At 30.9% G+C, this 19064-nt stretch overlaps 1 long non-coding RNA gene across 1 annotated transcript; it reads left to right on the plus strand.

Annotated features, from left to right (window-relative positions):
- The first annotated feature begins 14785 nt into the window (after positions 1-14785).
- On the plus strand, positions 14786-15129 carry LOC121982950. The gene is made up of 3 exons (XR_006112341.1): positions 14786-14813; positions 14889-15015; positions 15081-15129. It is a non-coding gene; the product is annotated as an uncharacterized LOC121982950 (long non-coding RNA).
- Positions 15130-19064: the final 3935 nt, after the last annotated feature.

The following is a 19064-nucleotide window of genomic DNA, read 5'->3' on the forward strand; positions in this document are numbered from 1 at the left end:
AACAAAATGGGAGCGTTATATACGCCTAGAGACATCAGAATTTGATGAAATAAATTTCTATGCTTCGTATCGTTGTCCTGATCGAATATATCCAAAAAATATTTTTACCAAATATATTTATTTTGGAATTTTTAATTCCAATTTGACCTAATTTGGTATTAAAATTTGAATCACTTAAAATAATATTTAAAAATATGGATGGTGACATATTTACGATCAAGGCAACGATACGAACGCATAGAAACTTTTTCATCAAATTCCGATGTCTCAGAGGTCCATATTTAAGTTTTCGACATTAATTTACAACCGCTCACTGACAACACCTTTTTAGTTAATAGCAACCTATATATGTATTAAAATATCTACCTAGAGACATCGGAATTTGATGAAATAAATTTCTATGCATTCGTATCATAGTCCTTATCGTAAATATATACATAAAAATATTTTTAACAAATATATTTATTTTTGGAATTTTTATTCAAATTTGACCTAATTTGGTATGAAAAATTTAAATAAATTAAATTATTAATTAAAAATATAGATGGTGACATATTTACGATCAGGGCAACGATAACGAATGCATAGAAACATGTTTCATCAAATTCCGATGTCTCTAGGTCAAGATATAAGCTTTGGTCTTTGATTTAATTTATTTTAAATTAATTTAGTTTTGGGACGAATCCTGGATTCGTTCCAAAATTTGGGACGAATCCAGAATTCGTCCCAAAGTTTGGGAAATGGATTCGCCCCAAAAATTTAATTAAAAAAAAAAAAATGGGACGCGTTATATATGGACCTAGAGACATCGAATTTGATGAAATAAATTTCTATGCGTTCGTATCATTGTCCTGATCGTAAATATATCCAAAAATATTTTTACCAAATATATTTATTTTTGGAATTTTTAATTCCAATTTGACCTAATTTGGTATTAAAAATTTGAATCACTTAAAATAATATTTAAAAAATATGGATGGTGACATATTTACGATCAAGGCAACGATACTAACGCATAGAAACTTTTTTCATCAAATTCCGATGTCTGTAGGTCCATATTTAAGTTTTCAGACATTAATTTACAACCGTTCACTGCACAACACCTTTTTAGTTAATAGCAACCTATATATGTATTAAAAAATATCTACCTAGAGACATCGGAATTTGATGAAATAAATTTCTATGCATTCGTATCATAGTCCTTATCGTAAATATATACATAAAAATATTTTTTAACAAATATATTTATTTTTGGAATTTTTTATTCAAATTTGACCTAATTTGGTATGAAAAATTTAAATAAATTAAATTATTAATTAAAAAATATGGATGGTGACATATTTACGATCAGGGCAACGATATGAACGCATAGAAACTTGTTTCATCAAATTCCGATGTCTCTAGGTCAAGATATAAGCTTTCGGTCTTTGATTTAATTTATTTTAAATTAATTTAAGTTTTGGGACGAATCCAGAGATTCGTCCCAAAAATTTAATTATCTTAAAAAAAACAAAATGGGACGCTTATATACGGACCTAGAGACATCGGAATTTGATGAAATAAATTTCTATGCGTTCGTATCGTTGTCCTGATCGTAAATATATCCAAAAAATATTTTTACCAAATATATTTATTTTTGGAATTTTTAATTCCAATTTGACCTAATTTGGTATTAAAAATTTGAATCACTTAAAATAATATTTAAAAATATGGATGGTGACATATTTACGATCAGGGCAACGATACGAACGCATAGAAACTTTTTTCATCAAATTCCGATGGCAGTGGGTCGATATTTAAGAGTTCGTACATTAATTTACACGCCGTCACTGCACAACACCTTTTTAGTTAATAGCAACCTATATATGTATTAAAAAATATCTACCTAGAGACATCGGAATTTGATGAAATAAATTTCTATGCATTCGTATCATAGTCCTTATCGTAAATATATACATAAAAATATTTTTTAACAAATATATTTATTTTTGGAATTTTTTATTCAAATTTGACCTAATTTGGTATGAAAAATTTAAATAAATTAAATTATTAATTAAAAAATATGGATGGTGACATATTTACGATCAGGGCAACGATACGAACGCATAGAAACTTGTTTCATCAAATTCCGATGTCTCTAGGTCAAGATATAAGCTTTCGGTCTTTGATTTAATTTATTTTAAATTAATTTAAGTTTTGGGACGAATCTTGGATTCGTCCCAAAATTTGGGACGAATTTCTGGATTCGTCCCAAAGTTTGGGACGAATTTCTGGATTCGTCCCAAAAATTTAATTATCTTAAAAAAAAAAAATATGCATAATATATCTACCTAGAGACATCGGAATTTGATGAAATAAATTTCTATGCGTTAGATCGTTGTCCTGATCGTAAATATATCCAAAAAATATTTTTACCAAATATATTTATTTTTGGAATTTTTAATTCCAATTTGACCTAATTTGGTATTAAAATTTGAATCACTTAAAATAATATTTAAAAAATATGGATGGTGACATATTTACGATCAAGGCAACGATACGAACGCATAGAAACTTTTTTCATCAAATTCCGATGTCTGTAGGTCCATATTTAAGTTTTCAGACATTAATTTACAACCGTTCACTGCACAACACCTTTTTAGTTAATAGCAACCTATATATGTATTAAAAAATATCTACCTAGAGACATCAGAATTTGATGAAATAAATTTCTATGCATTCGTATCATAGTCCTTATCGTAAATATATACATAAAAATATTTTTTAACAAATATATTTATTTTTGGAATTTTTTATTCAAATTTGACCTAATTTGGTATGAAAAATTTAAATAAATTAAATTATTAATTAAAAAATATAGATGGTGACATATTTACGATCAGGGCAACGATACGAATGCATAGAAACTTGTTTCATCAAATTCCGATGTCTCTAGGTCAAGATATAAGCTTTCGGTCTTTGATTTAATTTATTTTAAATTAATTTAAGTTTTGGGACGAATCCTGGATTCGTCCCAAAATTTGGGACGAATCCAGGAATTCGTCCCAAAGTTTGGGACGAATTTCTGGATTCGTCCCAAAAATTTAATTATCTTAAAAAAAAAAACAAAATGGGACGCGTCATATACGGACCTAGAGACATCAGAATTTGATGAAATAAATTTCTATGCGTTCGTATCATTGTCCTGATCGTAAATATATCCAAAAAAATATTTTTTACCAAATATATTTATTTTTGGAATTTTTTAATTCCAATTTGACCTAATTTGGTATTAAAAATTTGAATCACTTAAAATAATATTTAAAAAATATGGATGGTGACATATTTACGATCAAGGCAACGATACGAACGCATAGAAACTTTTTTCATCAAATTCCGATGTCTGTAGGTCCATATTTAAGTTTTCGGACATTAATTTACAATTGTTCACTACAACACCTTTTTAGTTAATAGCAACCTATATATGTATTAAAAATATCTACCTAGAGACATGAATTTGATGAAATAAATTTCTATGCATTCGTATCATAGTCCTTATCGTAAATATATACATAAAAATATTTTTTAACAAATATATTTATTTTTGGAATTTTTTATTCAAATTTGACCTAATTTGGTATGAAAAATTTAAATAAATTAAATTATTAATTAAAAAATATGGATGGTGACATATTTACGATCAGGGCAACGATACGAACGCATAGAAACTTTTTTCATCAAATTCCGATGTCTCTAGGTCAAGATATAAGCTTCCGGTCTTTGATTTAATTTATTTTAAATTAATTTAAGTTTTGGGACGAATCCAGGATTCGTCCCAAAAATTTAATTATCTAAAAAAAAACAAAATGGGACGCGTTATATACGGACCTAGAGACATCAGAATTTGATGAAATAAATTTCTATGCGTTCGTATCATATATATCCAAAAAATATTTTTAAAAAATTAAATTAATTTTTGAAATTTTTAATTCAAATTTGACCTAATTCGGTATTAAAAATTTAAATCACTTAAAATAATAATTAAAAAATATGGATGGTGACATATTTACGATCAAGGCAACGATACGAACGCATAGAAACTTTTTTCATCAAATTCCGATGTCTGTAGGTCCATATTTAAGTTTTCAGACATTAATTTACAACCGTTCACTGCACAACACCTTTTTAGTTAATAGCAACCTATATATGTATTAAAAAATATCTACCTAGAGACATCGGAATTTGATGAAATAAATTTCTATGCATTCGTATCATAGTCCTTATCGTAAATATATACATAAAAATATTTTTTAACAAATATATTTATTTTTGGAATTTTTTATTCAAATTTGACCTAATTTGGTATGAAAAATTTAAATAAATTAAATTATTAATTAAAAAATATGGATGGTGACATATTTACGATCAGGGCAACGATACGAACGCATAGAAACTTGTTTCATCAAATTCATGTCTCTAGGTCAAGATATAAGCTTTGTCTTTGATTTAATTTATTTTAAATTAATTTAAGTTTTGGGACGAATCTTGGATTCGTCCAAAATTTGGGACGAATCCAGAATTCGTCCCAAAGTTTGGGACGAATTTCTGGATTCGTCCCAAAGTTTGGGAAACGATTCGTCCCAAAATTTAATTATCTTAAAAAAACAAAATGGGACGCGTTATATACGGACCTAGAGACATCAATTTGATGAATAAATTTCTATGCGTTCGTATCGTTGTCCTGATCGTAAATATATCCAAAAAAATATTTTTTACCAAATATATTTATTTTTGGAATTTTTTAATTCCAATTTGACCTAATTTGGTATTAAAAATTTGAATCACTTAAAATAATATTTAAAAAATATGGATGGTGACATATTTATGATCAAGGCAACGATACGAACGCATAGAAACTTTTTTCATCAAATTTCGATGTCTCTAGGTCCATATTTAAGTTTTCGGACATTAATTTACAACCGTTCACTGCACAACACCTTTTTAGTTAATAGCAACCTATATATGTATTAAAAAATATCTACCTAGAGACATCGGAATTTGATGAAATAAATTTCTATGCATTCGTATCATAGTCCTTATCGTAAATATATACATAAAAATATTTTTTAACAAATATATTTATTTTTGGAATTTTTTATTCAAATTTGACCTAATTTGGTATGAAAAATTTAAATAAATTAAATTATTAATTAAAAAATATAGATGGTGACATATTTACGATCAGGGCAACGATACGAATGCATAGAAACATGTTTCATCAAATTCCGATGTCTCTAGGTCAAGATATAAGCTTTCGTCTTTGATTTAATTTATTTTAAATTATTTAAGTTTTGGGACGAATCCTGGATTCGAAATTAAAGTTTGGGACTTGATTCGTCCCAAAATTTAATTATCTTAAAAAAAAAAAAACAGCTTATATACTGACCTAGAGACATCAGAATTTGATGAAATAAATTTCTATGCGTATCATTGTCCTGATCGTAAATATATCCAAAAATATTTTTACCAAATATATTTATTTTTGGAATTTTTAATTCCAATTGACCTAATTTGGTATTAAAATTTGAATCACTTAAAATAATATTTAAAAATATGGATGGTGGCATATTTACGATCAAGGCAACGATACTAACGCATAGAAACTTTTTTCATCAAATTCCGATGTCTGTAGGTCCATATTTAAGTTTTCAGACATTAATTTACAACCGTTCACTGCACAACACCTTTTTAGTTAATAGCAACCTATATATGTATTAAAAAATATCTACCTAGAGACATCGGAATTTGATGAAATAAATTTCTATGCATTCGTATCATAGTCCTTATCGTAAATATATACATAAAAATATTTTTTAACAAATATATTTATTTTTGGAATTTTTTATTCAAATTTGACCTAATTTGGTATGAAAAATTTAAATAAATTAAATTATTAATTAAAAAATATGGATGGTGACATATTTACGATCAGGGCAACGATACGAACGCATAGAAACTTGTTTCATCAAATTCCGATGTCTCTAGGTCAAGATATAAGCTTTCGGTCTTTGATTTAATTTATTTTAAATTAATTTAAGTTTTGGGACGAATCCAGAGATTCGTCCCAAAAATTTAATTATCTTAAAAAAAAAAAACAAAATGGGACGACCTAGAGACATCAGAATTTGATGAAATAAATTTCTATGCGTTCGTATCGTTGTCCTGATCGTAAATATATCCAAAAATATTTTTACCAAATATATTTATTTTTGGAATTTTTAATTCCAATTTGACCTAATTTGGTATTAAAAATTTGAATCACTTAAAATAATATTTAAAAATATGGATGGTGACATATTTACGATCAAGGCAACGATATGAACGCATAGAAACTTTTTCATCAAATTCCGATGTCTGTAGGTCCATATTTAAGCTTTCAGTTAATAGCAACCTATATATGTATTAAAATATCTACCTAGAGACATTGAATTTGATGAAATAAATTTCTATGCATTCGTATCATAGTCCTTATCGTAAATATATACATAAAAATATTTTTAACAAATATATTTATTTTTGGAATTTTTATTCAAATTTGACCTAATTTGGTATGAAAATTTAAATAAATTAAATTATTAATTAAAAATATAGATGGTGACATATTTACGATCAGGCAACGATACTAATGCATAGAAACTTGTTTCATCAAATTCAGGTCTCTAGGTCAAGATATAAGCCTTTGATTTAATTTATTTTAAATTAATTTAAGTTTTGGGATGAATCTTGATTCGTCCAAAATTTGGGACGAATCTGGATTCGTCCCAAAGTTTGGGACGAATTTCAAAAATTTAATTATCTTAAAAAAAAACAAAATGGGACGTCTTATATACGGACCTAGAGACATCAGAATTTGATGAATAAATATGCGCTCGTATCGTTGTCCTGATCGTAAATATATCCAAAAAATATTTTTACCAAATATATTTATTTTTGGAATTTTTAATTCCAATTTGACCTAATTTGGTATTAAAAATTTGAATCACTTAAAATAATATTTAAAAAATATGGATGGTGACATATTTACGATCAAGGCAACGATACTAACGCATAGAAACTTTTTCATCAAATTCCGCTGTAGGTCCATATTTAAGTTTTCGACATTAATTTACAAACTGCTCACCGCACAACACCTTTTAGTTAATAGCAACCTATATATGTATTAAAAATATTTAGAGACATCGGAATTTGATGAATATAATTTATGCATTCAGATTATAGTCCTTATCGTAAATATATACAAAAATATTTTTAACAAATATATTTATTTTGGAATTTTTATTCAAATTTGACCTAATTTGGTATGAAAATTTAAATAAATTAAATTATTAATTAAAAATATGGATGGTGACATATTTACGATCAGGGCAACGATCTAACGCATAGAAACTTGTTTCATCAAATTCGATGTCTCTAGGTCAAGATATAAGCTTTCGGTCTTTGATTTAATTTATTTTAAATTAATTTAAGTTTTGGGATGAATCTTGGATTCGTCCCAAAATTTGGGACGAATTTCTGGATTCGTCCCAAAGTTTGGGACGAATCCGGATTCGTCCCAATTTTAACTAAAAACAAAAAATATTGGTTCCTAGAGACCCTAGATCTAATTTGATAAATTTCTGTGTTCGTATCGTTGTCCTGATCGTAAATATATCCAAAAATATTTTTACCAAATATATTTATTTTTGGAATTTTTAATTCCAATTTGACCTAATTTGGTATTAAAATTTGAATCACTTAAAATAATATTTAAAAATATGGATGGTGACATATTTACGATCAAGGCAACGATACTAACGCATAGAAACTTTTTCATCAAATTCATGTCTCTAGGTCCATATTTAAGTTTTCAGACATTAATTTACAACTGCTCACTGCACAACACCTTTTTAGTTAATAGCAACCTATATATGTATTAAAAATATCTACCTAGAGACATCGAATTTGATGAAATAAATTTCTATGCATTCGTATCATAGTCCTTATCGTAAATATATACATAAAAATATTTTTAACAAATATATTTATTTTTGGAATTTTTATTCAAATTGACCTAATTAATGAAAATTTAAATAAATTAAATTATTAATTAAAAATATGGATGGTGACATATTTACGATCAGGGCAACGATATAACGCATAGAAACTTGTTTCATCAAATTCGATGTCTCTAGGTCAAGATATAAGCTTTCTTTGATTTAATTTATTTTAAATTAATTTAAGTTTACGATTCCTCGATTCGTCCCAAAATTTGGGACGAATCCAGGAAATTGTCCCAAAGTTTGGGACGAATTTCTGGATTCGTCCCAAATTTTGGGACGAATAGATTCGTCCCAAAATTTAATTATCTTAAAAAAAACAAAATGGACGCGTCATATACGGACCTAGAGACATCGAATTTGATGAAATAAATTTCTATGCATTCATATCGTTGTCCTGATCGTAAATATATCCAAAAAATATTTTTACCAAATATATTTATTTTGGAATTTTTAATTCCAATTTGACCTAATTTGGTATTAAAATTTGAATCACTTAAAATAATATTTAAAAATATGGATGGTGACATATTTACGATCAAGGCAACGATACGAACGCATAGAAACTTTTTCATCAAATTCATGTCTGTAGGTCCATATTTAAGTTTTCGGACATTAATTTACAACCGCTCACTGCACAACACCTTTTTAGTTAATAGCAACCTATATATGTATTAAAAAATATCTACCTAGAGACATCGGAATTTGATGAAATAAATTTCTATGCATTCGTATCATAGTCCTTATCGTAAATATATACATAAAAATATTTTTTAACAAATATATTTATTTTTGGAATTTTTATTCAAATTTGACCTAATTTGGTATGAAAATTTAAATAAATTAAATTATTAATTAAAAATATGGATGGTGACATATTTACGATCAGGGCAACGATACTAACGATAGAAACTTGTTTCATCAAATTCATGTCTCTAGGTCAAGATATAAGCTGGTCTTTGATTTAATTTATTTTAAATTAATTTAAGTTTTGGGATGAATCCTCGATTCGTCCCAAAATTTGGGACGAATCCAGAATTCGTCCCAAAGTTTGGGACTAATTTCTAGATTCGTCCCAAATTTGGGATGAATCCAGATTCGTCCCAAAATTTAATTATCTTAAAAAAAACAAAATGGGACGCGTCATATACGGACCTAGAGACATCGAATTTGATGAAATAAATTTCTATGTGCTCGTGTCGTGATCAAAATATATCCCAAAAAATATTTTTTACCAAATATATTTATTTTTGGAATTTTTTAATTCCAATTTGACCTAATTTGGTATTAAAAATTTGAATCACTTAAAATAATATTTAAAAAATATGGATGGTGACATATTTACGATCAAGGCAACGATACGAACGCATAGAAACTTTTTTCATCAAATTCCGATGTATCTAGGTCAAGATATAAGCTTTCGGTCTTTGATTTAATTTATTTTAAATTAATTTAAGTTTTGGGACGAATCCTGGATTCGTCCCAAAGTTTGGGACGAATCCTGGATTCGTCCCAAAATTTGGGACGAATCCATAAATTTGTCCCAAATTTAGGGACGAAATTGGGAACAAAAAATATTTGTTCCTAAAAACCCTAGATCTAATTCCCAACCCGATTCTTTTTCCCTTCTCTCTTTTCTTTCCTCTCTTCCCCGTTCCCCTTCTTCCCATCTGCGATTTCCGGTTTCGGCCACATCTCCGACCGACGACGGCGTGATCTACGACGATCGGCGGTGGAAGGTTCGGCAAGCAAGGCTCGCTCTTGTCTCTCTGGGCAGGGCGGCGGCCGCAGAGCTGGCATACGAGGTGACGAGCGCCATCGACACCTTCTCGACCAGCACCGCCAGCGACATCATCAGGCAGATCGACACTGCCGCTCTCAGCGCCGGCACCACCCCCCCCCCCCCCCACACCGCCGCCGCCGCCGCCTCCGCCGCCCACGGCCAATCCCCCGCCCCGGAGGCCGACTCGCACCTCGCAGCGGCACTGCGAGCCTCCGCCGCAGTCCGGCAGTCCGCTGCCTGGCCTCCGGCAGTCCGCTGCCTGGCCGGCGTGTGGCTGCCCGCTGCTAGGCGATGGCTGGACGGCGTATGGCTGCCGCTGTGCACCATTTTGGCAGTTGGCTGGACTGTTTATGCCTGTCGCCGTGCACCATTTTATCAGTTGTTTAAGTTAATATTCAAAAATTACTGTCTGAATTGATAATGTTCTTTTGTGCAGATCTCATTTTGACGTGATCTCAGTGTAGTTGAAGACCTGTATTTGTTGACTTCTTTTCGGTATTCTTAAGTTCGTTATTATGCATTTACTTTGTATATAAAGTTAGCTTTAAATAATTTTATTATAGTTGATTAATTGCGTTCCGTCTTTTTAATTAGCTGTTGTTTTTTGTTTTGTCTTCAATGATAAGATTTATGTATAGTTACTTTTAATAATGTTTAACTAAACAGTTGAATTCAGGTAAAATGCAGAATGAGCGAAGTTGGATGTATAACAAAAATTTGCCTAATCGTCAGGGGTTAACTCCTGAGTTTATCACTGGACTGAGGCAATTTTAAATTTTGCATCTACTCAAGTTATGTATATGGATGGCAAGAAGATAAGGTGCGTGTAGAAAATGTCACAATGGGAAATTTTATCCACCGATAAAGTTGAAGAACATCTTTGTAGATTTGGTTTTACTCAATTATTATAATTGGACAAGTCATGGCGAACTGCTCATATCTGATGAGGATTATGGACGAATTTTCAAGCCTCTGCTAGTGGGGATCGAGTTATTATGAACAATTCAATCCATATCGAGGATGGTAATTGATGTAGTTGTCGGAATTATATTCCTGAGACGCTTGGTGCAAGTTCTAGTTTTCCTCCAACAAGTGAACAAATGTTTGCCACTAATACATCGTCGTTGGAGGAGCCCGATGTACCAGTGTCGGATGAAATATATTACAAATTTCAAGAAGTATTGAGTCCGCAAATGAACCTATATATTCCGTTGTGACAGTCAGACTAAATTATCTCTCACATCCAGATTATTAAATATAAAGGCGTATCATAATATGTCGTAAGATTGTTTTAATGATGTTGTTCAAGCGTTTGCGATACATTGCCACGTGATCACTTTGCCTCTTGATTTTTACAGTATGAAAAAACTGGTGAAAGATTTAGGTCTTCCAGTTAAAAGAATTGATGTTTGCAGAGATGGTTGTATGTTATATTGGGGAGATGATGCAGAAGTAGAGGTTTGTAAATTCTGTAATCAAGATAGGTATAAGACAACTAGGAGTCAACAACGACGTAAAGCACACAGCCAGTTGTTTTATTTACCTTTAACTCCTAGGTTACAAAGATTGTATGCATCAAAGGCAACTGCGGAACACATGACTTGGCATGCAACTCATCAAACAGAAGAGGGTTTAATGTGTCATCCATCAGATGCAGATGCTTGGAAAAATTTTGATAGAACATATCCAGATTTTGCAAAGGAGACTAGAAATATTAGATTATGTCTATGTGCTGATGGATTTGCTCTGTTTGGTAAATCAGGAAGAAATTATTCTTGTTGGCCAGTTATTTTAACGTCGTATAATCTTCCGCCTGGGATGTGCATGAAAACACCTTATATGTTTTTAACATTGGTTGTACCAGGTCCGCAAAATCCAAAAAAGTTAATAGATATTTATATGCAACCTCTGATAGCAGAACTTAAACAACTATGGGATGAAGGTGTTCCTACATACGATGTTCATTCTAACCAGATGTTTATACTGAAGGCTGCTCTTCTTTGGACCATAAATGACTTTCCAGCTTATGGTATGCTATCAGGTTGGAGTACTGCTGGGATCTTGGGATGCCCAATATGTATGGAGAGATCAAAGTCATTCAGATTGAAACACGGAAAGAAACCAAGTTATTTTGATTGTCATAGGCAATTCTTACCAACAAATCATAAGTTCAGAAAGAATAAAGATGAATTCACTAAAAATAGGATCGAAAGAACACTTCCGCCATTGAGATTGACTGGTCAAGATATTTGGTACAGAGTGCATCACTTTCGCTCTGTTATTGAACAACCATATGGTACAAATTATGAATATGGGAGTACACATAAATGGACTAAACGAAGTATATTTTGGGATTTACCGTATTGGTTTAGTCATTTGATACATCATAATCTCGATGTAATGCATATTGAGAAGAATGTTTTTGATAATCTGATAAATACTGTGATGGATATCACCGGAAAAACAAAAGACAATCTCAATGCAAGAAAAGATATGCGACTCATATGTAAAAGACCCACTCTTGATGTCGATGAAAATAGTAGAGGACCAAAGCCAAAGGCAATTTATACATTAAATAAGGATCAAAGACGTGTCCTATGTGAATGGTTGAAATCTTTGAAATTTCCAGATGGGTATGTCTCTAATCTTGGAAGATGTGTTGATATGAAAGAATGGAAGTTAATTGGTATGAAAAGTCATGATTGTCATATCATAATGCAAAGACTGATTCCTATTGCTTTTAAGGAACTCTTACCACAATTTGTATGGGGAGCGATTACGGAATTAAGTATTTTCCTACATGATATTTGCTCAACAGTTTTGAAACGTTCACACATGGAGAAGTTAGAGAGAGATATTCCAATCATTTTGTGCAATTTGGAAAGAATATTTCCACCCTCTTTTTTTGACTCCATGGAGCATCTTTTGGTTCACTTGCCATATGAGGCCAAAGTTGGAGGACCCGTTCATTTTCGGTGGATGTATCCATTTGAAAGGTAGAGTGTCTTATTTGTATAATTCGAATGTTTGAATGAAAAAAAATATTTCTACTCCTGGATTATTTATATATATATATATATATTTAATATAATTTTATATATCTTCAACAGATTCTTATATCATTTGAAGAAAAAGGTGAAAAATAAAGCACGAGTTGAAGCCTCTATTGTTAATGCATACATTATGGAGGAAGTCACCACTTTTGCATCATATTATTTTGAACCTCATGTTCAATGCAAAAGGCGAAGAGCGGGCAGAAATGATGAGGGTCCTATTGATCCAAATGTTACCTCATTTTCAATTTTTAACTACCTTGGTCGACCAAGTGGACCATGTAAACAAAGATACTTAACTGGTAAAGAATGGCGAGCAGCCCAAACATATATTTTACTAAATTGTCCAGAAGTATCATCATATTACGAGTAAGTATATATTTTTATTTTTATTTCTTTATTTTTTCAATTATTTGTGTAACAATATGTTTTTTTGAGTAGGATATTTACCAACTTATATTCTGAATTATCGCCACAAGAGTTCGATCGATTTTGTGAAGAAGAATTTGCTGCATGGTTCAAATCATATGTAAGTAAAAAATCTATATTTTGTTGATACATATGCATACTTTTAACAATTTGTGTTTTGACCTTAGGTTCAAGCTAATCAAGCTCACCTTGAGCAAGAATGGCTAATCCATCCGTCATGGGGTCCAAATTCATGCGTACGCACTTGGCCAGCATATTTCATAAATGGATATAATTTTCATACTCAAGACTATGGAATGGGCAAGAATACCATGAATAGTGGGGTGTGTGATCGTCATCCAATGAAGGAGGTCCAAGTAATGATTTTTATGGTTTGTTGGATGAAATTATAGAAGTAGAATACCCAGGACCACAAATGCAAGTTATATTATTTATGTGTCGCTGGTTTGACCCTGTTAGAGGGATGAAAGTGCATCCACATTATAATTTAGTTGAAATAAATCATAAGAGATTTTATAAGAGATATGAACCATTTGTGTTGGCACAACAAGCAATTCAAGTATTCTATTCTTCATATCCGAGTTTGAAACGCGATAAGATTGATTGGTGGGCTGTTTGTAAAACTAAAGCATGAAAAAAAATTGAGGCACGTTGGGAAAACATTGCATATCAACAAGAGGAAGTTTCAAACACCTTTCAGACTGAGGAATATATTATTCCAACTTTACGAGATCCCAACGGTGTAGTAATCAACGTAGATAGAAGTGAAATTGATGATGATGATGATGATGAGGAGGAGGAGGAGGAGGAGGAGGAGGAAGAGGAAGAGGAAGAGGAGGAGGAAGAGGAAGAGGAGGATGAGGATGATAATGACAATGATGACTTTGATTTTTGATGATGGGTAAGTTTTGTTAGCTTATTTAAAGAAATTTCCCATATTTTATTGTATATACTGTCTCTTTTATAATTTGATTTACTTTATCTGTTAACACATTATATTTATTCCTACAGGTCATCAGAGGTCACATTTCATAAATTTCCCCTCCATCCTTTTCCATAATCTTTACATAAAAATGGTAAGTTTTTAATTATCCTTTGTTATGTATTAGATCTGTAATTAACTTTATTAAATTGTTGAAATTTCCAGCATATATTTCGACGTGGTGGACGTAGACGGCGACCACAGGACCAGACACATCCATCACCTGCCAGTGAACCTAATCCACCCCCTACTCAAGCAGGCCCATCCCATGTGTCTTCTCCACCGGCATCATATTCTCCTGCCAGTGTACCTATGCCACCCCTTCATCAGCCGGGCCCTTCTCATGTACCTTCTGCACCGGTTTCATATTCGCCGCCACAAGTACCTTACCCAGAACAGTTACCTGTCCACTCAGATCCTCCTGACTCAGCAAGAAACTCATTTGCTGAGTTTAGGAATGATAGAGCACCTTTAGTCCCCATCGGTGATTCGTAAGTACTATAAAATATTTTATTTGTTAGATCTATCTTAATTATATAATATCATTATTTTGTAATTTAATGCAGCTTTGAAAATCTGGTGCAAGTTGTTCGAGAAATAAATAGGATCGTGAACAACCATTGGGGAGGGGATTCTTTGACATATTCAAGCACTCCACCAGCCACAAAACAACTTTGGTGGAGCGAGTTCAAAGTAAATTTTCTTAACTTTACTTCAATTTTACAGTGATTATATAATAAAATAAATTTCTATTTCAGCGCTTAAATAATTGGGACCCGAATGAAGAAATGGAGATACGAAGAATATTTAAAAAGAAATGTGGCGATCACATTAGACATGTATTAAGTCACGCAAAGAGTCGGCGGAAAAAACCAAACTTCATCACTGAAGAAAATTGGGAGAGGATCACTCTATTTTGGGCAACGGAGGAAAGTAAACAAAGGAGTGACCTGAATAGAATGAATCAATCTCACAATTCTGGTGACTCAAGTGCTATATATGCGGGAGGCTCCATTAACATAGATGAGCATAGACGGAGAATGGTAATAGTTTCACTCTTTCACAAATTTTTAATATATATCAAATTATTTCGTTATTTGAAATAATGTTTTTTTAGACCAAGGAGACAGGGAAGGAGCCTTCTTTCATTGATGCTTTCACTCGCACTTTTAAAAAAAAAGATAACACATGGAGTGGGGCGAGAGCAAAAGCAGTCAAGGTTGGAATTAATTTTTATTTTACCTTAATATATGGTTTAAATTTAATTAGTTACCTACCATTATTGTCTTAATATTATATGTGTTTCTATTATATCTAATCAATATCGTATGTGTTTTACAAAACAGGAAAAATATGATCAACTCGAGCTAGCTCAAACATGCTCACAAGCTGGTATCGATAGTCAGGGGTCTGAGGAGTCTGTTGGCAATAATTTGAGTTTATGGTTAGAGGCCAGTGGAGGACCAAAAGGGGGAAGGATATTGGGGATGGGTTCCTTGAGTAGAACCCAAAGATTAGTTGGAACTTCTTCCTCCACATCAGCACTTACGACCCAAATAAATACCTTGACTAATGAGGTTAGCCATCTGAAGGAAATAATTTCGCAAAGAGACCAAGAAAAGGTGCAAAGAGACCTAGAACGGGCTAATTTGGAGAAAGATATTAGAGAAATGCGCCGACAACAAGAATTAATCATGCAACACCTTCAGTTGAGCTCCGCTCAAAGTCAGAATCCTCCCAATGATGACGATGATGATGCCTACGATGATAACGATGATGGCGGTGATGATTTTTGATAATTTTAATAATGTATGATGATTTTTTTTTCTTATGTTTACTGCTTTACACATTAATCAATGGTTTTTTAACTTTTCAACTCTGCCATTTGTAGGTTAAGTCTGTTGTCTTCTTGCACTGTTCCACTGTCAATGTATGAGATGACTTATCTTTGACGTAGACTAATCTATATGATTCTTAGTTGTGTACCAGTAACAAAATTAAAGCATAATTAGGCAATATGAATGAAGTCTCTAATACTCTGACTTTATTTTTTTCCTGATTTGATAATGTTGTTTGTGCAGGTCTCAAGTTGGTCTGATCTCAGTGTAGTTGAAGACAGCTGTATTTGTTCACCTCTTTTCGGTATTCCTAAGTTCTTTAATATGCATTGACTGATCTATATATAAAGTTAGCTTTAAATAATTATGTTATAGTTGTTTAATTATATAAAGTTAACTTTAAATAATTATGTTAAAATTAACTTTAAATAGTTGTTTAATTGTGTTCATTCTTTTTGATAAGTTACTCTTTCTTGTTTTATCTTCAATGATAATGATGCATAAAAGTTCTGAATTTGATCTATGTATAGTTTCAAAACTATATAGATACATAAAAGTTTTATATTTCATCTAGAATTACATTACATTATTCTAAAATTCTTTACTAGATAACGATGCATCCTCCTACCTTAATATTTTGTAAAGAGTTGTTAAAAATGTGCTAAACTTATTCATATGAAATTGTCAACTAGTTAACACAATGAAATGAACAATTATTTTAAACATCCTTTAGTTTACATTAAATATCAACCAAAGACAAACCTATAAATTCAGCAAATTAAAATGAAAAATAAAGTTAACTAAGTGAGAAAATTTAAACCCTAATATCATACTTCACAATATCTCTCTCTCTTTTTCTCTATATGATGTGTCAATTATATTAGGTTGTATCGTAGTTACGATACATGTACTTAGCTTCAAAATAATTCTTATAATTTTCTTTACCGTTGTTATGACATAGATGATTCATATCGTTGGTAAATATGACTTTTATTATATTTAGGCCTTTTATTAGAATGTTTAAGGAATTTCATATTTATGTTTTGTTTCCAATTATTCTTTTTACATGGTCATATCGTATAATATTTACAATCTTTCTTGTTAGACATGATCTAGTTTATTTGTTTGTTGTTATGTAGGCAAAAGAGATTTGATGGGGATCAAAGATTTTGTGGCTCATGAAGATGACTATATGTATTCTTAGTGTTGTTGGTTGGATGATGGATTTATAAAACATTGGGTTGTTGAACTTTGTATCATATTTTCTAGTAGCTTGAACAAGATGGATATTGTAAACTTTGTTGCAAACTTTATACTTCTTGAATTATGAGTTGATCGATGTGTTGAATGTTAAATTTGTATGTGTTGAATGTTAAATTAGGATGTGTTGAATGTTAAATTAAATTGTGTTGAATGCATATTATTTGTTATTTGAATTTGGTTTGTATGTATTTGGATTGTATTGCAGAAAGAGATTGAAGCTGGAAAAAATTATTTGAAATAGGGACGAATTTGGCAACGAAAATTATTTGTCCCCATTCTATCGTAATTTGGGACAAAATTATTTTCGTCCCAGAATTCGTTCCAGATTTTGGGACGAATCCACAAAATTCGTCCCAAATTTCGTCCCAGAATTTGGGACGAATTCTGGGACGAAAAATTATCTGGTGTGTAATGAGCTTGGCAAGTTTTTGTTGCGAAATTCGTTGCCAGTTTTGCAACAAATTTATTATTCGTTGCAAAATTAGGAACAAAGATGGCAACAAAAATAATTTTGTCCCCGAATTTGTCCCCAAATTCGTTGCAATATTAGGGACAAACTTGGCAACAAAATATAATTTGTCACCGAATTCGTCCCCAAATTTGTTGCAAAAATCAAGACAATTTTGGCGGATAATTTATATAAATTCGTCCCTAAATTTGTTCCTAGGTTTGCAACAAAAACAGTTTTCGTTGCAAATTTCTATACTTTTTTGCAACGAATTTGGGGACGAAAATTTTTTTCGTCGCCAAATTCGTCCCCAAATTCGTCCCCAAATTTGCAACAATCCATAATTCGTTCCAAAAGTTGGCATCAACCATTTTGGGACGAAAAAATTTTCGTCCCAAAATTTGTCGCAAAAATTTTTGCAACGAATTTTTTTTCAAAATTCGTCCCCAATTTTGTCCCGAAATCCCTTATTTTTTGTAGTGTGAGTCACAAATATGCTAGTAAGATTTAGAAATAAAAAATAAATACAAATTAGAGATAAAGACATTATTGTCATGGAGACTAATGATGATAAAGTTAAATTACTAACAAGAGATCATTTTATTTCACAATGGAGTTTATGTTATTACTAATAAAGATTCTGAATAATCTCTTATTAATGCACATATAGCAGAAATATGTTTTCACTTAACTTATATAAGGAGAAGCGTTGGGTTTTAGGATAAGATTCCAAAAAGGCTTGAGAAAATGTAATATAGATCAAATCAAAAGCCCATAAAGCCCATATAAAATTAGGGTTTGGAATATCTCGACAAATTAAACAAATTTAAAAAAATCTTTTTATAAAAATAAGTACTCATTGAACATTTGTCGACTTATTTCTTTAATTTGCTTTAGGTTTTATAAAACAATTTAATGGTTAAGTTAACAAAACTAAAACCGAGTGTGTTATTTGAAAAAAAAAATCAAAAAACTATCTTATCCTATTTTTATCCTAAAAATATTTTAAATTTGATATTATTATTGTAATTTTAATAAAAATTATGATAGTTTTAAAAATTTTAATCAAAATTCTTCAAAAATTATTTTAACCTAGACCCAACTATAACAAATTTAATTAAAATCAGTAAATTTGGTTTAAATTATTATGACGTGAAATAATTTTAATCAAAACCACACTAATATAAAGTAAT

This window comes from Zingiber officinale, chromosome 5A (assembly GCF_018446385.1).
Source record: "Zingiber officinale cultivar Zhangliang chromosome 5A, Zo_v1.1, whole genome shotgun sequence".
NCBI classification, from domain to species: domain Eukaryota; kingdom Viridiplantae; phylum Streptophyta; class Magnoliopsida; order Zingiberales; family Zingiberaceae; genus Zingiber; species Zingiber officinale.